This window comes from Meleagris gallopavo, chromosome 2 (genome assembly GCF_905368555.1).
Source record: "Meleagris gallopavo chromosome 2, MGAL_WU_HG_1.1, whole genome shotgun sequence".
NCBI classification, from domain to species: Eukaryota; Metazoa; Chordata; class Aves; order Galliformes; family Phasianidae; genus Meleagris; species Meleagris gallopavo.
Genome location: NC_139405.1, coordinates 36,234,709 through 36,258,456, shown reverse-complemented (window position 1 = coordinate 36,258,456; position 23,748 = coordinate 36,234,709). Strand labels below are relative to the sequence as shown.

Sequence of the window (23,748 nt, the reverse complement as noted above, 5' to 3'; positions counted from 1 at the left end):
GTCTGGACTATTGCTTTATACCACTGGGTCCAGTATGAAGAACTTGCAGAATAATGAGGAAATGAGCTTTCATACTTTGAAATTTGCACTACATCACAGGCAGTCCCAGACTGATTGGACTATAACACCATAAGCAGCTATGTGATACAAATCTGTCCCTGTTAGATACCAGCTGATATTTAACCACTGTTTCATAGCTGCCTTACATCTAAACTTACTCTGAATGGCTGCAGTAATGCAAGTGTACCTTTTCAGATGAAGGTTAATAAGGTTTCTCTTGTATTACAAGACAACTCCTGTAGTACTCAACTTTTCTCCAAATCTATGTATGACTCAGCTTGAGAACTACTGTTGAAGACTATTCCCTCCATTTCTAATAGAGTTTTAACCCATGGCAGATGAGATTCCAAAACTACATCAAAACTCTACTTTTGCCCTACAGATCTGTATCTGTCTGGTATGGACTTCATACCATTCAGCAGAGGCCTTATTTGCTTGCAGTGGCTTTCTTCAGACAGAAGACCTTTCTGTGGTGCAAAAATAACTTCAGGATTTTAGCAATGCATTATGAATATGCTGCTGGTTGTGTTAATTCTTATACCTAATCTGTATCTTCAAGGGGAATGAACAATTTGTGTGTGTTTTTTTAAATGAGGAATAAACAAAACATCTGCTTGAAAAATAAGTAAGCTTTATACTTAAAGCGGGTGTTTATTATCTCAGTGTAACATGCAAATGTATCATTCCTAATCAAAACATGCTCTAAATCAAAATCTTCCATAAGGTAAGTTCTAATATACTTTTTTTTTTTTCTGACTAGGAAAGGAAAAATGATCAAGGCAAATTTTTTTTTTATCTCTGCAATGTTTATAACTCTTCACAAATCTGTTGGCTTCTTAATTCCTTTGTGCTTCCTTAGTCAGTATATAAGGACTCAAAAAGCACATCTCATTTAGAACTTCTTATAAATGAAAGGGAAATTCAGAAATTTAACCATCACCTGGCAGTACTTACCTGTTTTTAAAGATTGCAAAAGTCCTTAAGAATAGCAATAGTATAGCCACCTTTGTCTTATCAAGTTTTTAAGACACAAGTTTTTATTGGCAAATTCCTTCTTCATCTCCTGAAAAGTCAGATAAGCTCCTTGTAGATTGTTCCTGAGGATGAGATAAAAGCAACAGGAAAAGGTGCTTTATATTAAAGCTGCTGAGCATTTCTAATGAAATGTTATGTAAAAGAGAAAATTGTGCATTAAATAGAGGAAAAAAATTATAGTTACATGGCAGAAAGAAAAGGTGAGTACCTATTAAATTAGCCAGTAAAGACAATTATCTTGTTCAGAAATTTTGTGCATATTCAATGCTTATTTTTTTCTGATTACTTCTCAGAATATTCCCTAACTGGTTTTGCTTCATTGTTGGCCCAACTTCTCTGACCTTAGAAAAGTGTACACAAAAAAATCATTTCTTGCAAAGCAATCAGGAACAAAGGCCTAAGTATTTCTTCAGCCACTTGCTGAAACAATTAGGCCAAATGTGAGCTATGTTCTTTACAGGTGGTTTTAAGGTAGCTTTGCTGTTAATGTTTCCAAGTAATGAACACTAATTAATTTCTTCTGATGCCTCACGGCATGCCACAAATAAGGAAATTAGTATTTTTTTTTAAATATTAATTGATTACATGTCATCTATTTGCAGGATCATACATGCACTTACAGTCAGTTGTTATTACCATAACTTTGCTATGGGACAAATGACACTACTTAAAGAGTGAGTTGCAATAAGTATCTGCTTAATGGATAAGCATGACTGAAAACATAAACATCTACAGCTTATTTACTGACATATGTGAATATTTTATGCTGTTGTGATAATCAATTAGACTAGTTAAGCATCCTCTTTCTCAATTTCCAATTTGAGAAAATCTACTAATACAGTTAATATTTCATTAGAGATGCTAACAATATAAGTGAATGTTCATTAATAGATTTCAATTTTTCTAATAGAAAAGAAATATATATATATATTTAAAAATATATTACTGAATGTGAATATGTCACAAGGATCTTTGTCACTTTGTAGGAGGAACTGATATGTTTTTCATGCTATTTCTGTACTAAAGTATGAGAGAGTTTGAGTGCTTAGGTGCATATGACTGGCAGTCCAAAAAGCTCTGTTTCTGTGTCTACCTCCACTGCAGACATGCCATGAGTTCCTTCAAAAGCCATATGATCCTTCTGTGACAAAATCTTTCTAGCCACAGTATGATTTTTGGGCCTTACAGCAAGTGGTATGTCAGGCCTGTGAAGGAATATGTTGCTGGTGTGACTATTAAAGGTGAATGTGATGATAAGGTTATGACGCCTAGAAATTTCAAGGTCTTTGTAAGAGAGATCCAAAAGATAAAATAACCACAAGCAAGCAATCTTTTCACTAGAGACCTTTGGTGTGCGCCTGAGTATGAGAGTAAAACAAATTATTAGCTGCTTCCTCATATAATGTAATAAAATATCTCTTTTATTCATCTGAACAGGACAGTATTGAGGCTGACAAAATAAATGTCCAATGAAATAACATGTCTTATATTCAATGAAATAATATGTCTTATTTCACCATTGTTAAAAGCTAAAATAAGACACTAAGGCAGATTCTGATTTTATGAGTGATTTTAACAAAAACAACTCCTTGAAGGCTAGAAGGCAAATAATTCCCAATTCAAACACCTTTCTGCTTTCATCTACTTATTTGGTTTGCCCCTAGGAAAAGCCAGTTTTATTAGATATCAAGTCTCATTCCATGCTTGAAAGCAGAAGTGTTAAAAACAACTGGTTGTATAATTTCCTATATTTTGGTCAGTAACACCAACTGGCTCATGTGTTAGCTGCTTTCATAACAACAGTCCCTAACAACTAATGAATGGAAAGTTTCTCTTTACAGTATTTGTGCAGCACGTTTTCAAATACGACAAATGAGCAGGAGGAAATTCAACTAGGAACGTCCTAGCTCCTAGGCTGTGTGTCCTGGTTATGTCCCAGGTGTGTATGAAATGAGAACCCCTTCTAGGTGTGTACCAGCTTTTGTGTTTCCTTTTCTGCCTCATGTCCATCTCTATTGATCACCTCACACTCCGTGTTCCAGTATTCTTAAAATTAAGCCTAGGAATGTGTGCAGCAAGTCATGCAAGACAACCCACTGCAGATGTATGCTTTATTTAAAGGTCAGAATTAGTAATCAGTCCTTGCAGATTTTGAAGAATTTTATCCTGGCATGATATATCATACATTTCAGGCCTTAGCTGTACTATGAGCAGACATATCTGTTCACAACAAAGCTCAGGCCTATTTAAAGATTTTTTTAAAATCTTTTCAAAATCTTTAAAAATGTGAAAACTCAGCAAGAAAATCAATGTTCGGTTCTGCCTGGATTTCAAATGAAGCTTCATGTACGCTTCATTTCAACAAGGTAATCCTGAAGGGATAAAAGTACAGTGACTCTTTTATCACAACAATTTCAAGATCAAGCAGAATAGAATATATACATGTTTTGGACTGTGCTGCTTTCTATCTGTTAAAACCAAGATCTTGTAATCCAGCCTTAGTGTCAAACTGAAGAAGGGTCTTTAAAGTCTCTGCTGCTTCTGCCAACTTGCTCCTGCTCTTGTATTCCAGCACCACATCATGTTTGCTGTGTTAAATGTAGCCTTACCCTGATCTCTTCCATTTTTCAGACACTAAAGTACAGAAGAACAATGGAAATATCTTTGCCTTGTATGACTCCCAGAAAAGATCCATCAGCATAAATTTTGTCCAGTCTTACCCTGTCTCTTACTGGCTATTAAAATTACTGATGATTTCCCACTTACTGCACAGACATGTACTGAAAAGAAAAGGGTGATACATCTTCATTCTATAAACTAAGAACACAATTTTTGACACTTTCACAAAAATCTCTCAATAATGACTTTTGTCTACAGACAGGCTTTACAACTATTTCTCAGTAATGGACTATTTCTTTATTTCTGAAGACTTGACATGATTTTGGTGACCTTAAAGGAGTTGTATTAGCAGGAAATGTCAAACATCAGTCACCAGATTATTAGACATTTTTATCAGAACAAAGATGCAACAGTTAGTAAGCTTCTCCTTAGCCTGAAAATAGAATATTTTACCTTGTGTTGGAAATCCTACAGTGGTGCAAGCTTTCATGTCACTCTTTCAATGGAAATACAAATTAGGAGAGGGCAATACACACATAAACTCTATTTATTGCTTAGTTTGGAACACTCATAACTGAGGTTTGAATAAAAGTAATACAATGTTGTCATGGTTCTTATTATGTACTAATGGAACACCAACAAATGATAATATTGAGATTTCAATAACAAACCCTACAGCATGTTTCAGATTCAAGTTTTCTGTGCTATTAATTAATAGCAAGATCTAAAAGTTTTTCTTCTAAAACTGATTTCTGTAGCTTTAGCTCTTGTATTTTCCATTGGTTTCAATATTTCTTGTTCACTAACTGAACCAAAATGACACATTACTCACTATGCATTAGAACAAATGGAAAATAGACATTATTTCTATCCATTTAAGTAAGCAGTTTAAGTTTTCTTGTTTGTTTGTTGCTGTTTTTCCTTAAGAAAATATTTCCGGCCCCATTATTAAAACAATTATTTGATCATTTCTTTCTCTCAATGATTTGCCTTAGCTTTTCCCAATGATTTATCTCAGCTTCTCCCAGTGATTTGCCTTGGTGATACTTAATTCTTGAACTGCATTTGTGATAACCATTATTATAGGCAATGGCAAAACTTCACTTTGTTCTTCATCCTTCATCTTCAGAAATGAGATATTTGGGAAAAAGTGATTTGCTCACGTGTGAGCATAAAGATGAGAAGAGATGGAATATAATTCATATACAAATAATTCAGCCTTTAGATAGGCTCATTGTCCTTATTCATCCAAGCCTGGATATCCCAAGCTTGGCTATCTTTAAAATACTTTCATTTTTAAGTTACTAGAGCTAGAATGCCACAAATCTAACCAGTATAGATTGACCATGAATAAATCTAAGATAACAAATATAGGATTTTTAATGATCAAAGAAGAGAGGCTCATGGTGGAAAAGAGTAGTTCTTTTTATATAATTTTTTTATAAGCTTATGTCAGTGTTACTGTCATACATGAGAAGGATCAGAAGATCAGCTGTCCATTTCAAGGTCTTGAGCTGAAGCCTAGAACCATGAAAGAAAGCATTGGGTCTAAACATACTGCCTTTGAAAGTCAGTCCTACACTGTCTTTCCTATGGAGACACTGCTCTAAATAACTGATCCATGCAGGATGGGAGTTCACGTAATTTCTGTAACACTGTGGAGAAGACTTGGGCCTCAACCAGGTCAGAGCAATTATGAAAAAGACTGATGAAACAGAAGTTCCTTCTGGTCCCATTGCCCTTTGCTTGATGTGCTTGATGCTCAGGGACAACACCTGTGAAGTCATCTATTATAAATACAAGATTTCTCAGTTAAATGCAGACTAAACTATTTCAAAATGTGTAGTGAACAAGAGATTACAGAATCCCAGAGATTGCCTTTTCTATCAAGAATTCTGAAGTTCTTTATGAAAAATTCTTCCTTTCCTTATCAGTACCTCCTTTTTTTTAGCATACGTGAATGTCCTTTGTGAATGTCCAGAGCTGCTTTATTTTTTCAATGTCAGTTTGATACTGCATGCTGTTTGCAATCTAGTGGCTGAATTTCTTTCATCATATTCAAAATACCAAATAAATGATTAAAAAATATAATGTGCTCTATAGAATATGTAGCATTCAATAAATTGTATATAAATTGTAGCATTCAAAATGCAATTACTATCAGCTGCTCTTCCTCTTTCACTACTCCCTATAAAGAAATAGTGTTCAGACAGTCACAAAGGAGAAAATATTGTTCAGGAAATTTTTGCCTAAATGCCTACCTACAGTAGCATACTCATACCTCAATTTTAATCCATGCCTGCAGCAAGCAAATAAATGAAGAGTATTAATTGATTGAATCATACATCTTTTTCTGTCAAAGACCTTCAATGGCATTTCAATTAATTGATCTGCACAGATTGTCTGTGCCTGCTAAAGACTAATTTCCTTAAAGCCAGCATATCTTGTTCAGTAAAGATGCTGTTGTCAGCTAGGCTGAAGAAGTACCAACACAAATCCAAACATACATTCTATATAAGTTTCTTGCCAGATGCTAATCTTGATAGCTTGTTTCCTTCCTCTGTTAGAGATCTCAGTGACAGATTCTCACAGGCTAAACTCTTCCCTTCATTTACTTCTAAAGTATGCTAACATATTTCCTCTTACTTGTATCTCAGTCCTATCAAGCTGCAAGAGGTTTTGTTTGTTTGTTTGTTTTTAATAACAAGATAGAGATGATCATGGAGTAGATGCATTTGTTTTCCAAATATTGAAATTCATTTTTTTTCCTGCAATGTAAATAGTGTCTTTTTGCATACTTTCCTTGCAAGAGAAATAAAATTTATGTCTGTTCTAACCTAGCTGGATGTTCACATGTTTTATGAGAAATTTTTCAAGAAAAGCAATATATAACTCTCTCACTAAGAGTAGTTATCACTAGTAAAACAAGATTTGCAACAAAAAGCATATACACCCAATACCTTGGTCTGTCTCAAAGATTTGCTGGAAGATAAAGAATGATTTAAAAGATAAACATTAAAGTGGCAAATGAAAATACAGCCAGATAATAGGGGAGGATGCTGTTCATGGCACAGGAACTTTGTTTTCCATGGGACATGGGCAATGTATTCTTCACCTATACTGTGTTCTCAGCCAGTGGCTGTGACTACACGCTGCTGTGTGAGCAATAATGCAGCAAATCAGAACTCATACTGATGGAGTGATTTGGAGGGTCCTAGATTGCAAGTGCCAAGTAACCATATGTAACAAGGAGAGTTGATCTATTTTATGTGAAATTTAGGTGCTGAAAATTACAGCTAAATGAAATTGAAGATCTACCTTGACCTTTTCCTGTTTAATAGTAACTGGCTTAATTAACATTCTCTGACATCTTACCTAAAAATCTGCCCTTTCTTTTTAGTATATTGAAATGCAGTTCAGTACGTATTCCTTTACAAATGGGTATCTTCTTGAATACCAAATGCTTTCTCATGTTTTGAAGGTTACTGGACTATACTCACCTTCAGCTAAGTGCAGCATTTGGGTGTCTTTGAAGGAATTTTTCCTATTTGTATCCATTCTCTGAAACAAGGACGCAAAAAAAAAATTCCTTTTCCATATGTTTTTTCCTGTGCTATAAACTGCTGGTGCTGCAATTCTGCAATTACTGATGTAGACTGAATGTAGTGGGAGAGGTTTGTGCCTGGGTATTTCTAAACTTTGCCTTTATCCAAAAATATTTTGACTGATATTTCTATCAGGATACTATTTTTGGAGGGCTGGATTTGATCTTGATGTAACTGAACTTTCTCTAACACCTACATTCATTCATTCCCTGGGGTGTTTCCAGTTCCCCGCCCAGACAGGCATCAGTTTGTTTACAGGAATGTTACAAATAGTTCTGATCCTCCAGTAGTTTATCTTTGTTTTTATGATGTATATTAAGCCTGAGTGGTTTAGGTTTCTTTGGTCTAAGTAGGGACAAACTCTCAGTCTCACTAACTTTGTTCTGGCTCTGTATGTGCCATCCTTGGAGAACTGGAGCTAGCTGCTTCTGTCCTCTTGAAGCAAGGCTCCTCAAACATGCCTCAAAGCTGCCCTAGCCCTTTGCAAGTTTCGTTAAAAGTTTAAAGACAGGCAAAAATAAACAAAACAAAACAAAACCATGTTTGGGAAAGGATATAGATAGCTACTTGAAATCACAACTGGTGAAAAATATTACATCATTTCAAGAATACTTCAAGAATATAATTTTTGAGATCTTTCTAAAACTGTTCTTAAACAGAGGCTTTATTTTAATGGAAGTTATTTAAATTCTGATCATGTAGCCTTTAAGTACTAATAATGCAATATGCTAAGCAGCAATATTTATCTGAAGAGCTTACAGTATTTATATATTATTTCTGGTAATGCATGTAGCATCTAAATAAAAAGTTCCACAGAGAGGTCTTAGAGTCATAACTTCCAAACGAAAAAATGTATGTTTCATTAGCTGTGAAAATATCCAAAGCATTTTCTGCAAATGGGTAACCAAATCTTAATTCTTGTCACTTATAATACACATTAATTATTTAAAATGTAATCAATATATCTTCAGAATCCTACATGCAGTGCTTTGCCACTGAGGTACCTGAATCTATTCAAGGATTTGGACTCATTAAAATATATGATATGCTGAGTGTACTACAATGCTTCTAACTGATTCCGAGCACCTTCCTAAATGTCAGCTGGTTTATACCAGGGGAAATACTGTAATAATAGTCATAGTTGTGGAACACATCCCTCTGAACTGAGATTGTATTTAATATTTACTGGAGAGTAGCAATACATACTTCATTTCAAGAAGATGCCATGAATTTTTTTTTTCAGGAAAACAGTACTTCTGATAATTATAGTAAGATTTTGTTTATGGAGCTTATATATTTTTATAGTATATGTGCTTTTATACACACTGCTAATAGCAGTGATTTGATTATACTATTAAAATTGTATCATTTATTTGAAGAATCCTGATTGATACAGACCATCAATATGAATCAAGTGTGATAAAAATGAATAAATTTTATCTATAAATAGCATTATATATTTATATATAAAATATAGCTTTATCTAAAGTTTATTGTCCAATTTTAAGTGCCATACTTCCAGAAAAACATTGATCAGCTGGATGTAGTCTAGAGAAGAATAACCAGAGGTTTCAAAAACATCAGAAAAAAATAAGAGTAAAAAATTGAATTGGCGTTTATTTAAAATCTAAGAGAGATAAGGCTACAGAGGAGTGTAACAATAGCTTTCCAAAGCTTAAAGAACTTCTGATAAGAGGAAAGTAACAATTTGCCCTTTAACATGTACAGAAAAGAAACGTGCTTAAATGGCAGTAAGAAAGATATAGTTTAGATAACAGAAAAACCTTCTTTTACAATAAAAATAGTAATGCACTAGAATAAATTGCCCCAGAGGCTACAGAACTAATTCAAAGTTTTTGGGAATAGGTTTGTAGGGGAACTTTAAGTCACTGCCTGAACCAGTAATGGAGCAGCTGGTGAAGGGGCATAGCTACCCCTGAGTGCACAGATGGAAGCAATTCTCCTGTGCGATCAGAAGGGGTGGAGTCAGGCCGAACCCCTCTCTAGTCTCATTGAGGGGCTGGATGCCATGAGGGAGCTTGTATCCTTTGAATTATTTGGCAAACCCTGATCCTTGGAGAAAGGGGTAAGCAATTTCTTCTTTGTTATCAGATTGCAACCTCTGTTTTTTCCATGGGTGATCCTAAACTGGTTTGAAGCAGCTATATCTGCTATTTGTTTTCTCTGTAAGGTTAAACAAGCACCAGTAAAGGTCGCTTAAAGTTGATCTTGCGTTGGAGAAAAAGGATGCAAAAGGATGGCTTGCTCTTTTTCTTGCAGCTCTACTGTTAGTGATTTTCTGGATGTGCTATAAAAGAATACTAGCTATGTACTGAAATTATATGAACTTTAGTCACACACAACTGAATCTTGCTATGAATATATAATGTTAGCAAGGAGAAGGAGAGTAGTTGTTTATCGAGCTTAGCAGAATTCAGGTTCAAGGTTGGGTTACTGGGCTTGGCAAATTGTTGACTTTCTCAGGGTATAATCCAGCTTTTGAAACAAAAGATTCTGCTTCCTGATTGAGGCTCTGGGAAGCTTTTTCTACATCCATGTTTCCTATTTTGTACTTAGTGTCATATTTCAGTGGTACAATTATGTAGCAAGTTGAATGTATTTTAATCCTACTGTATTTAAATCTTCGTTGTTATTGAGATCAGTGTCTTTTAAATCGCCATTTGGTTATCTTAGCTTCTATACAATTCATTTTCCAGAAATTAATCTGTAAATTCTGTAGTAAAGCCTAAATTTCTGTGACTTACTTATTCCAGAAAAGTTTCTTATTAAGAGCTTCAAAGAACCAGTCATAGTTCTTAAATCCCTGCTGTTGACTTGCTGTTAATGATATGCATCTCATTCTGTGTTTCTTGCTTCCTCAAGAAAGTACAAGGAGTCTGTTTCCTCCAGAAAGTCCAACTGCATGGTATATATGGTGTGTGTTCTAGAATAACTATTTATATCAGTTTCAAGGCTATCATTTCAGCCTTTGTGAGAAGTTTAAAGGGGAGGTGTCAACTCCAAAAATCAGGTCATTTTGAATAACCTTTTCTCCTTCTTTGATAACAAAATATTTGATTAATGTATTTTTCACCTTGCTAGTTCTTGAAGAAAAATCCACTGCTGACAAAGCAGTGAAGTACTTCAAGATTTGGAATTCCATCCTTACAAGTTACTGTATTACTAATATGTTAATAGAGCGTAAATTATTTTTTAAGTCTCATCAGAATAAGTTTTTTCTTCATTTCCTTCAAGCTTTGTTCTCACAGCTCAGCTCAAGCAGTCTCTGTGCTATTTTTCAGCTTCCTCAAACTTCACTACACTGAACGATAGTATGTAATAAATAATTTCAGCTCTGTCAACAATTTTATGGCTTTTGTTTGCTGCATTCCTCCTGATGCTAGAATTGTGGTGACTACATTTTTTTTGAATAGGAAATCACAGAAAAGTTTTGAGTGCTGGTGCATAATTTTCATCACTTTCTCATATTAGGGGATATTACTGGGGCAACTGCTGGTTTATGGCAGGAAAAGTATTATAAGTTTTTTTTGTTTTGTTTTGTTTTTTTTGGAGAAAAGGAAGTAATTGCATTAAGGCTTCCACTTAAGATGACATATTCTTTTCTCAGCAATATTTAGACACATTTTTCAAGAAAATGTAAGCCCTGAAAACTTCATTGAAGCTTGACTTGAACAATGGTAACCTATTATATGCTTGTGTGAACTACCCTGCACTTATACACGCTACACAAGATCAGTATGTGAAAACATGATGATGAATATATTTCTTATGTTCTCAAAGACTAAACAAAATGTATGTTATCCAAAAAGTAAGTCAGAGGTACTTTTCATACATCTAGTAAGTGAATGACAGATGTATAGCTCAAAAGCACTTAATAGGTAGTGCGAATCTAAGTTTGAGTTTCACAATTGTCTAGCATAATCTTAAGCAAAATTAAGTAGCAGAAAATCCTGTGGGACTGATTCCCAGGTCACCATTCCTTTACTGTAAGCTGTCTGGAAGCTGTTACATGAACGCGCTCAAAACGAGAGACCTAAACTCAAGAATTCAGATTCACGTTTCTCAAGTTGTTCAGGGGGTTGTTATGTCAAGTAGTAAGACAGGGAAAGCAAAATCAGTAAATGTTTTTTTTTCCCAACTCTTTGTAAAATCCAGGTGCACTGCTGAAATGTGGGGGATGTTATACATAAGAAGTGCCTTTTTAGTAAGATATTTGGCTCAGTGTGCTCACAAAGTCCAAGGGGATCTAACTAGTACTGAGAATATTGCTGTGCGTTAAAAGAAGTGCTCTTCTATATAAAACATATAGTAATTATTGATTGCAATGTGAATTCAAAGTTGTAGTCAAGTCTTTTCATGCATTAATACCCGTGAAATACCTAAAAATGTGTTACTAAATTATTAGAAGCATTAATGAATTAGGTAGACCCAACCAATAATTTCAAGACACATTATCAGGTAATTGTCAATGTACTTGACAATGTCAAAGTACCAGAAATAGGAACAAAAGTTCCTGTATAATTTGATCCCTAATTCTAATTCTAATGTATTCCATACATACCATATGATGATCATTAATGCCAGAAATGGGTAAATTCTCAAGCCTGATATTTCCCTTGGGAGTCAGACTTACAGGACAGGACCACGGTGCTTATAACAAATTCAAGGGCTGTGTTTTTTTTTCCCTCCATGATCATTGTAACCAGTCCTTTGAGTATTTTTGGAACTGCACTATACAAAACTATTGAAATGGCCTAAGCTTATCTTTTGCCAAGTAGAAATAGACTAATAAAACCAAACAAGGTGGAAAGAATTGGTTTGCTTTTTACTTCTCCATTATAATTTCTATATATGTTTTACTAAAGAAATAAAACCATCTAAGACATTCCATCTTGTATTCTTATTCTTCTGTACTCTTACCTCCTGTTAGTATTGAAATCAACTCTTAAGTTTTACAGCTAAAATTCATGCTTAATTAAATCCCATTTCTAGTGTTGTATTGAAGTAAGGGTTGTATGAAATTTGGAGTATCTAAGCATGCTTCCCAGCCATTCAGTTCTGTGAAGTGGGATTATGGTACTACATGCCAGCATTTGGAGCAAGCAAACTGGCTAACAAGCTGATAAGGCTGACAAAAGGAACAAATGTAACAGAATTTAGAATACACATATGCTAAGCATCTACCCGTGAGAGAGACTTTAAGCATTTCAAAAAGTGTTTGGCCTGTGAGATAGATTACTCCTATATCATTCATATACTGAATATATTGATCCAGTCAATCCATTAGGACTTAGAAGTCAATAGTGGTGTTTTGTTATTTAACACTTACGAGTTGCTAGCTGCCTGACCAAAAAAATCTGTATCAAACTCAGGGAATGCAACTTTCATTTCACTTAAATTAATTTTACCTGTGGCATCAGTCCAGATGCAGTTCATTGAATGCATTTGTTGGGTTGAAATTCTGGAAAGCCAGGAGCCAACTTAAGAACAGAAAATCTGGAGCAAGGAGCAATACAGGTAGCTGATAAGGAAAGACAAATTATGAGTTGAGGGCATGCAGAGTAATTCCCTTCAGCTTCTGCTTAACAGGCATACTAAGGAAGATTTCAGAGGTGGCCTTAACAAGAACTAATTCAAAATAATAAATTAGATTCATGATGTTTTTCAGAAATGAGAATGTCGTCTGTCAGGAAAATAGCAGAAATAGAGTCTAAAATCTTGACCACTGGTATTTTTGCCTCCGTCATTAATGAGTCTATGGAGCTGTCAATCCAGTGAGAAAGTACTTAGGAAGGAGTGAAATGGTCAGCTGCATACTCAGAGTACATGCATCCAGACTGCATAGATAATTCTATGTCTTTTATCAAATGCTGAACGTATGTACACTGATTGCTTTGTTTCCATTTAAAAAAAATTTGAAGTGAGAAGCCAAATCTTGCTGTTTTGGTCATCAGACAATCATATAAACCAAAACAAAAGCAGTGGTTGGAAGAATCAATAGCCTGAGTTCTAACTTTTGAGCAGAAGAGCATACAGCTGTGATAAGTAATAAATTGGTACCTGCTTCCCCTTTTATCAAAATGCAGTTTCACAGCTGGCAAAAATAAATAAATAAATCGCTCTCTTGCAACAGTGTTTTAGTAAAGAGCTCATGTTCCCTTTATTTTGGATGAGAGATAGCATATCGAATGTGTCAGGCTCAGACTCTTGCCTTTCTGAAAGCTCATCAGGACCCAGTGCCTGAGAGGCTCTGAGTCAGAAGCTAGGAGTGACAGCAGGGCAGCCAACTGCTGGCAGCTGCCTGGCTGCTGGGCTGTCATTTCACTGACAGAGCAGCCAGGCTGATAGGAATTGTCATGCACAAGAAGCGATTACACGGAGAAAAGCAACAAACAAAACTTGGCTTAGAGCAAACTAATCGGTCCCTCTAAGATTTTAAATTACTGCCCAATTTAGGCATCTTGCCACACTACTTGCATGAGATTTTGAGCAGAATGCACCTGATCCATTCACACCTGCACTCACAGACTTTCTACTATATTTTGGTGTGAGAAATTCTACTAATGTGCCACATGTTTTATTCCTTCGAAACCTGCAACGATGCCACAGACACATGGTCCTCTCTCGCCCTAGGCAGCCACTTGCACCCACCCGTGGGAAGCAAGCACCAAGGGAAGTGTAGGTGGTGGCCCAACCCGATGCTCTTGCAGCATGCAGACAAGGAGAAACAGAAGTTTGATCCCAGTGGTGGGAAACTGAAAACACAGGAAGAGAGAAATAAGAGCATAGCATGTTTATTCCCTACTTTCTGCAAAACAAATACACTGAGTAGATATTGAAAGCTATATGCCGCATGCATGTCTCAAAAAATAATGTTGTTTTTCTGATTATTTGGGTGATGGAAGGGGAAACTTGTGGTGTCACTACAGCTCTATCCTGATATCTTGTTACTGGCTGCATTCCTCTTATAAATGTAGGTCAAGTTATAAATGATGTATTCTGAGACATTGTTCTGATGTTAGGGAATGGTGCTTTGTGTCAGTAGAGCCACATTCATTGAAAATGTTTAAAGGTGAGACCGTTACTGCACACACTTAACTTGTGTATAAGCCACCAGTTGGCTAATAGGAAAAGGGAATGTTGTAGTGATAGGGAGATGAAGATCTTGTCCTTCACGTTTGGATTTTGCTAACAGTTTTTGTACTTACTATTTTATTGTAAATATGAGCTTATATCAGGTGATGTAAACTGGCTTATCTCTTGTAGAGGGGTCAGAATAATTTTAATTAAGCTATGGTTCTTGTAGTTTTTTCTATCTAAATATGGGAAACCAATCTTAGAATGAAGGAAATATACCGAATAGCAAAATTAGTGTTTTAACATAGAAATATAAAAGGCATCCCAGGAAAAAGAATTAGGTTGTTTTGTTTTTGTTTTTGAGTCTGTGAAGAACCCACAATTACATTCACATCTTAGCTTCTAGAAATTTTTAAAAAATATGCTATCTGAAAATGAATAGTATTGTTTTTATAATGTAAAAAAATAACATTCCTGGAATGAAAGAACTTAAGATGCATCAAATACAACATTATTAAGTTACATATGTACTAGGTATGATTACATCTCAGTAATTATCAGGTTACCAATAATTACTATGTTGGGGACCTATTATATCTGCTATGAACTAATTAAGTTTATTGGGATTCTAATTCCTGAAGGATAAATTATGGAACCAAACTGCAAAGACCAAATTGAGTATTCTTTGCTATTATCTATTAAATCGATTGAGAATACTACTGAAAAAATTGCTAGAAGATAACTGAAATTTCCATTTACACTTGAGTTCAACTTTAGTAAAATGGCTGATGAGGAAGTGGATGAGGTTACATCTGGATGACGTAGATGTACTTGGCATATAAGCACCACTACTTGCTGATAATTCTTGAACTCTCACCTAACTCCCAAACTGCTGAACATTTCACAGCTTTCTACTTGTTTGAGAAAACACCACCACCTTCAAAAGATGATGGGCTCAAAAAATCATTAAAGATCTCCAGATGAGACATTCCACTATTACCTAGCATTCTGAGGGGTTAGTTCTGGAGCAGACCTTGTACACTGTGAGTCTTACCTAGAAACACAGGTTGCTTTAGAATCAACTCAAAAAATGAATATAATATGCAGCACTTAAAAACCTGTGTCGTACTCTTGTCATATGTCAAACATCACTCTCTATATCAAACATGATGGTAGTTTTTTTCCTTTAAGTTATTTGGTTTCCTTTTTTTTTTTTTTTTTCTTTTTTACTTCTTTGTTTCTGTCACACAAGACCTTGTGTTTACTAGAAGGAGGTAGTGGCTGAAGGAGGTGAAATCCTTTTGCACTGATTTAACAATTTTAGTTTTAGATATATAATATTGGTTATAGATAAACATAGAATCTGAACTTCTCCTAGCTGACTTTTCAAATTCTGGAGCCAATTTCATTTTGTGTCATTTTGTTCTGCGCAATAACATGATATATGTAGACTGAAGCATAATCTGTTCCATTATACAACTTCTTTTTGTGCTTTTAAAAATATTTATATTCTAGCATAAACCTACACCCACAGGAACCCTAATTTTATTACTCTTTCCCTTTCTTCTGTTTTGTTTTTTTTTTGTTTTTTTTTTTTTTTGTCTTGCTTTCTTGTCTCTGTCTCTCAAATTAAAACTGTGGCTTATTTCTGGAAAAAACTGCAAGAATGAAATGAAAACTCTTTATTTAGCCATTAGACTAATTAGACAATCCTAGTAGTCATGAAGGAAGAACAATATATTATGATCTTTTAAAGGCTGGCCAAAAACAGAGCAATCAGAAATTCATCATAAAACTTGTTCTCTGAATTAAGAGATGTTTTGCTACACCAAAAGTAATGTCCACAATTTTATTATGTTGGCCCGTGACATCAGAGGCAGGTGTCTGACATGGAAGTGCACATGATGCAAAGTTGTGGAATGGAATTCCTCTATGGCCAGATGGGGGGAAGGGTGGGGAAAGGAAAACACTGACATTCACTTATGCTTGCTGAAGGTTTCTGGAGACTAGTGGATATGAGCACAATGAGGCAGTGAGTGGCCCATTTCGGCAGCGGCAACAGTAGCAGTGGCTCACCTCCACTGGTGCAGATTTTTGAGTGCAGCATGCAGGCTCTTATTCATTGCTGGTGAAAATGCACAACTAATGGTAGTGACTATGTTGAAAAATAGTGCTTTGTAGCTGTTTTTCTCTTAGAATTTGCTCTATCCTCTAGTGTTATTGTGCTTTTGTAGTACCTGTTGGAAATAAGGAAGCATTACGTTCAGGGTGACCTACGTAAAAATCCAACACACAGGATTGTAGTACTGGAATTAATATGAAAGATGCTGATAGCCTCATTTCATCACTTGCCTCTTCAACATGTGTAATTGGGATCATCATAAGAGAATAATAGTAACTTGTACAGGAGATAATTTTAAAGAGTACAGATGAAATCAGAACTGAACTTGTGAAACCTATTTTATCTGTGACAACCAATGTACTGCAGTTAACTTCTGCGAAGCGAGTACTTCATGATTTATATAGTTACATTAATCCAATTAAATTTTGGAGTTACATTACTGCAATTGACACGGATGTACAGATGTTTAAAAAAAAAAAATCAAGAAATTCTTAACTAAAATTTCTCATGACCTTGAATTGCATTAATCAGCAGCAGATGGAAGGAAACATTGTGCCCCAATCTTCTGTCATTGTTCTAGCTGCTTTCCCCAGAACAAAAAATGGACTACAGCCCTTCTCTACCCTCCTGATACCCTTCTGAATCCAGAGCCCTCCTGCAGCATAGCATGCAGCAAGCCACTGCAGCCTCAGCCCCAGGGGCCCCTTCATTGCCTTTAAGGAAAGCTAGGGCCTTACTACTGGCACCTCCATCCATAAAAAGAGGGATCGTTTCAGACTGGTACTCTTCGAACAGGCGTGTAATGTTTTAGAATTACTAACAAAATGATAATTTTTCTAGATATTGCAGCCACTATTACCAACATTTTAAAATGATTATTGTGACTCTGTATTAGGAAAACTAATTATTTTCTCACATTATCGTAGGAAGTGTTGGTGGTAATGAACTATATTCATTAAAGTAATTTGTTAGTACTTCAGCGTTACCATCTGTTGAGATAACAGATGCTTTTTAAAAAGTATTATTTACAAATGTAAATCCCTGTTAAGATCTCTAGTATTAAATGATATTGTAAAGTATGTCGTTTTTAAAAGATATACAGGTATAGATATATAAGCAGCAGGCTCTTTTATTTTGACAACAAGATCTCACAAAGCCATATGATTTTTACCATTCCTGATGAGTAGGATGTACAGACTGCTCTCTTATTGCTTTTTCTGTGAGGAACAAAAAATGGGCAAGACAGGAAAAAATAAGAGAAATAGAACAAACAATGAAATGGGAAAAAAAAAAAAAAAAAACAACCATTTTTTCAAAATGACTAAATCAGAATCTAACTCAAACATGATTAGCCTCAGTGGAGAAAATCCTCAGTTTTGTATCCAGCTCTTCAATTAGGTAATTAATATTTTGAGTCACACTTATTTTAAGTACCAAGTAATTTATATTTAGGTGTTCTTTTGACTTTTAGAGTATAAGACAAAACTGCCATGAGCACAAATACCTCCATTTCATATGAGACAGTGTATTGTTTTGCTGCTAAAGCACTAATCTTGTTTTGTTTGTCTGCCTGAAAATGAGTTGCCTCCAGGTAATTAAATGACACAGTAGTTGAAAGCAAAATGGTCAGATGTTTTTTTCTCTTACAGAATCAAAACACTTCAACTGAATAACTTACAATTTGTGTCTGCCACTATTATCTGGAGTATAGCAAGTTCATCCTGGTACTCAGTATGGTATGTTTGGGTTCTCAGTAATACATATAGCAGAGGAAATAAATCACCAGTCTCTACATCTGGGATGCCTGGCACAGGAGGGTGCTGTCACACAGTACCTTTACTCAGCAGTGGCCCTGGAAAATGGCTGTGGTGATGGAAATTATGGCTTTTGTCACAGAAAAAATATAGGATTTAGCGATTAGTTTGTTGAGAGCCATAAGAAAACCTTGTATTGATTTAATGTAGTTGATTGATCAGGTGATGCCTAAAATATGTGCTGGTAGAGGGAGCCTGGGAAAATATTAAAAATAAACAAATACAGAATATGGTGTTCCTTTTGACAAAGAATAATAAGTTACTGCAAAGAAGCTGCCTGACCCTGTAGCTACTGTAGCCAACAAGATACAGAGGGAGACTGCAGTTCTTGGGATCAAGGAGCTTTATCCTGTCAGTGACAGGGACTCTCTTTTACTCCCTGTCTCCTTATCAGCAACTCCTGCACTTTACAGCAAAGATATAAATCTATATAAACTCCCAGTCAAAGTACAATATCCTTTCTACTCTCTCTGGCTATAGGTATGAAGTTTTCTTGTACCATTTCTGAAATTCTATGTATACATGAGAAGGAAATCCTTCTATTCTACAAATTACTTGTTCTAGATGAAAAGTAATGAAAAAATATGGAATGTTCTTCTGCAGTCATTTTGTTTAATGGTTAATAATGACACATGCACTACCAATTGAAAAAGAAGAGAGACTCAATATTATGCCGTGTGCTTACAGAATTAGCAGAATTAATCTCAAGTACCTGCATCAAAAGACATTTAAACTAGTAATACAAAAGGTAATTGCTCCAAAAAATGGAGGCTGAACAGAGGTTACTCCAGAGAAGATGACAGCCTAGATGGTACCTGTGACAGGATACGAGCTTGTGGCTCTCCTCTGTTCATTTGAGACAACTGGCTATTCCAAAGTCTCTTCTCGTGTTTTTATAACTGATAGTATTTGCCATTAGAACTGTTTTAGGTTCCTCTGATATTTGTCTTTCCTACCCCTCCCAAAGCATAACTAAAGAAATTATCTTAACCTGATCACGTTTGACAGATAAAACTTTCTTCAGAATAACTGTTTTAATGTTTATTTTCTGTGAATTTGAATATAATTCATAAACAAGCAATTCTGATCACTTAATTTACAGATAAATCACGCTGTCAGTGACTGCAAAAATTATTAATGATCTGATGAGGAAACAGCAGCAAGAAGAAGTGCTCATTGTGTCTGTGAAGGTATGTTGCTTCTGCTGATGCCTTTACAGAAGCAAACATTTTCACAAATGGTTGCCTGGCTTTCTCTGGGCTCCTCTGCTTTTCAAGTCAGCTTAATCTCTTCTGGCACGAGTTCTTTATTATTCATTTATAACTAAGTAATACTCATCATGTATCAAAAAATCCATCAATTCTAGGCATCGTCTCTTACATTTGTAAGATTCAGAGTAGTTAGAGACTGTTTATTTCAGAGGCTTATTTTCATTTGTCATATTATTTTGTTAAGGGCATCTATGTTTCTTGTTTGTCAGAATTAAGGTCTCTGAATTCTTAGTATTTTTTGATATATTTACTGGAATATGTTCTCTCTTGGCCAGCAGTGTTCAGAAAATGTATCCCATTCGATCTGGAAAAAAATAAATTGGAGATTCAGTCACTAGCTGCAGAACTTACTGTCATTGTCCTGCAGCAGTGATTTACTTTTCCTTCTAAGCTTTGGGCCGCAGGCAAAAACAGTTTTAGGTGTTTGTTTCCAAGTCCTCCATCAATTCAGATAGTGTCCTCTGATTGCTGAGAGACTGACTGGTGTGATAACTGCTTGTGATGAACATTAGAAATGTCAGACAAACTTAGGCCGTAAGAGGCATAACCTAGGATTCCTTCTCAACAAGAAAACATCCTGCTTCCTAACTGCTGCAGAAACTGAATTCCTTCTTCATCTTAAATATAAGCAAGATAAGAAAAGGAACAAAATGATCTTGATGAGAAAAGACACAAGAAATAAATTTGTCTTTTAAACTACAACACAGTAAGATGCCTATCTGTCATGCTGTTATATTTATACAATTTTGCAATGATTCTGATCTTTGAAGATATCGGAAGACTTGGATCCCAGTACATTAGCAATTGTATCTCTATTTTACCCACTTCAGAGCATTAAACTATTCTGATTTTTATCTGAATCTGTTTTATTCTCTGGCCTCCCACAGACTGTCAACTTTTAATGGCATTTGTTTCCTCATTAATGTCTGTATTTGTACTCACAGACGTATTGCAGTAAGTTTATTTCCAATTCATGTTTGAAGCTGAATTTATCTATCTAGGGAAGTAAGACTCTTACCTGTAATTAGTATTCAAGTAGGCCAATTATTTTATACTTTATATTCAAAAAGATTTCCCTACATTCCAGAAGAATTAAATGCTTCAGTTTTCATCTGTAAAACAAAAAGATTAGTGGCAATTGTACTGTGACTATAAAAATTAAACTGTCACTAATAAATTTGAATCAATTCAGTGTTCCATCATGGCAATAGTGGTGCACACGTATTACGCAGATAGATGAAGCACAGTCTTTCCTTGCTGCTCAGAATTTACTCACAATATTCTGACTTGGCGAGACAAAAGAGGTGAACAAATTCAAAGCACTGTGAATTGTTAAATTTCTGAAACTTCCTCTGTAACCTTTTGTGTGTGTGTTTTGTTTTTTTTTTTTCATATTTTACATGCTAATTTTTAAACCAATAGATTACATTCTTAATGAGGAGGAGGTGACTGAGAAGGTCCACTTCGACAAATTACAATTCCTTTCAGAAATATTTATTTTCCTGGAAGACTCTTGGTGAGACTATGCCTGGCATTCAGTATTGTTGGTCCACAGCTAACTCTGAAAACTAATCCAAGAAAAATTTCTCTCAGTCTCTCAGCACCATCACATTTGCTCTTGCTGCCTTGGCTGCAAGTATCTATTAGCATAGTAAACCATGCTTAGAATTCAGATAATTTATTTTCATTCCCACTGTATCCTGAAGTGTTAGTTTTTCACTCCATTCCTCCTAAATCTGTGGATTTTTAAAAGCAGCCTACATATGATAAAGGAATTTAAAATATTTTAACATTATTGCTTTGATAACACTTAAACTTTGATAAAATTTATCTCTTTCATTCATGTTTTCATGTATTCTTTTACGGAACGTCTTTTGTTTAGAATAAACATTGAAGTCAAAAATATTGAATGAATATTTGGACAGAACTTTTGTTCTGTTTGAGAATCTCAACATAATGAATTGTCATAAGAAGGGATGTTGATGCTATAGTGTACACTCTAAGTGATCATAGATTTCATAAACAAAATCTATTTAGCGGAATTTTCCATGTATATTATTTAGAATTTTTTTAATCTATTGAAATAATTTTTAATGTAAAATTTTCTTAGCGACAAATCATTGAATCAATGTGGAGAAACATATCTGTGGCATTCCTACAGTACTTCTATGTATTAGTTCGGCCTATATCCATACCAAACTTTTATCCTACAGTGCGCAAGTTTGAAGGAGGTATCCCCTTTGCACCCAACTTGGCGCCATATGCTGAATAAGACATACCTGCTTTATAACCTAACTCTGGGTTATAGAGTTTGATTTTGCAAATCAACAGAGAAGAGTATATTTACATGAAAATTCTTAGCAGACCATATCCATATCTGAGGAACATTTTCCCTAATATGTCAGGATATACAATAGTTTTACAACTTACGGGTTCCTCCCTCTTTCTTTCCCCTCTTTCCCTTTTCTGTGAGTCACAAATTCTTATGTGCCTTTATTAAACCAATTCAAACAAGTATAATTCAGCTATGAAGGAGCTTGCTTTAATGTAATAATAAACATATTTCTATGCCACCTATTGTAATTTCTCTCTCTATTCTAAATTACTGTAATCCCTGAAAACCAGATGAGAAAACAATACAGAGATACCTTAAAAATAATAGTTTGTGGCACTTATCATATAATTTCATGCACTCTACTTAAATCATGAAATATTTGTTAGCCTTGGCAGTGGAAATCTAGATTATTTTGAAATATGAATAGGATTGTAAATTAACGGGCATCTTTTGGAAGCAGTGTCAACTTTAAGCAAGTGTACAAATCCTGGAGAAAAATCCTTTAAAGGCAGTAGTTGTAATCCTACCTACTGTACCTGAAAATAAAGGACAAAACTTATCTAACTGACGTGAGATATTTAAAAGTGACAAGCAATACTGCAAATATTTCCTAAATGGACCTGTTCATTTTTGTCCCAGAAACTTTATAGCAAGAAGTTCTCTCATCTTTTACACGCTACTAGCCCTTGTTACACCATTACATTGTATAATAAGCATTTTATCATAGAAATCAGATAACAGTTACCTTGCACTTTGTAGGCTTAATTGTTGAAGAACTTGTTGCAGCTTCAGATGATCTGCTGAGACAATTATTTGTTCATTAACATCTCTGCAATTGCCTCTCAATTTTCCTCTTGTTGGAAAGGATTTTATCTGCCTTGCAAGTTTGTTTCATAGACTTTTGTAGCTTTAGACCACTGAAATTATATTTCAGAAATGCTAAATGTTGGCATCGTAGGTGAGTTGTAATCATTATAATATAATGAAGAATGGCTTATGAAGTAATATGATGCCAAGAAAATGGTTTCTCTTAAAGTGACCAGTGTAGCTGACAGTGTCAATTAAAACTCTGAGAAACCTGCTTTATCTTCAAATTATAACAAATTCTATGAATAATTCAATTGCTTGTTTACTTAAAAAAAAAAAAAAAAAAAAAAAAGAGTTGTATTTCAAATAAATATCTGTATCTGAAATCTACAAAAGCTTCAGATCTCACTGCTGTGCTTAGGTTTCTGTCATTCTTCAGCTGAGATGCTATTCTGCTGATGTAAAACATTTTCCTTAGATATACCGCTAATGTTTCAGAATTTCAAGAAAAAAAATCCACTTTAGGATTGTCGATGGTTTACAAGGAGGAATTTGAAAAATAACTGAAAGTCCATTTATTATCATCTGAACTCTGTCAGTCAAACTGTCCTGAAGTGACACGGTGCAGCAAGTGAGTCTGAGACCACATACATAGGTCACCCTGAAAGTAATGCCTTCAATTTATTACCATCTACAATAGCTACAAAGAGTACAATAACACTATTTGATAGGGCAAACTCTCAGCTACAAAACACTGTTTTTCGACAGAACCACAGCATTAGCAAAATATTTTTTGCCAATGATGATCAAGAACTTGCATGCTGTGCTTCTTTTTTTTTAAAAAAAAAAATCTGCATCGCTCTCTGCAACATGGCTTGGCATTCACTTCGCTGTTGCCAATGCTGAAATGCACCACCCACCACCTCACTGTGCTCACATATGCTGTTTGGTCTCCAGAAATGTTCAGCAAATATCGATGACT

At 35.0% G+C, this 23,748-nt stretch overlaps 1 long non-coding RNA gene across 1 annotated transcript in view; it reads right to left on the bottom strand.

Moving 5' to 3' along the window:
• Window positions 1–1,020: 1,020 nt before the first annotated feature.
• The window catches only part of LOC146544936 (uncharacterized), a 47,768-nt gene continuing 25,040 nt past the window's right edge, over window positions 1,021–23,748 (bottom strand). Inside the window, exon 3 of the long non-coding RNA XR_014881757.1 lies at window positions 1,021–1,157. This is a non-coding gene — a long non-coding RNA (uncharacterized LOC146544936). The remainder of the gene's footprint in view (window positions 1,158–23,748) is intronic.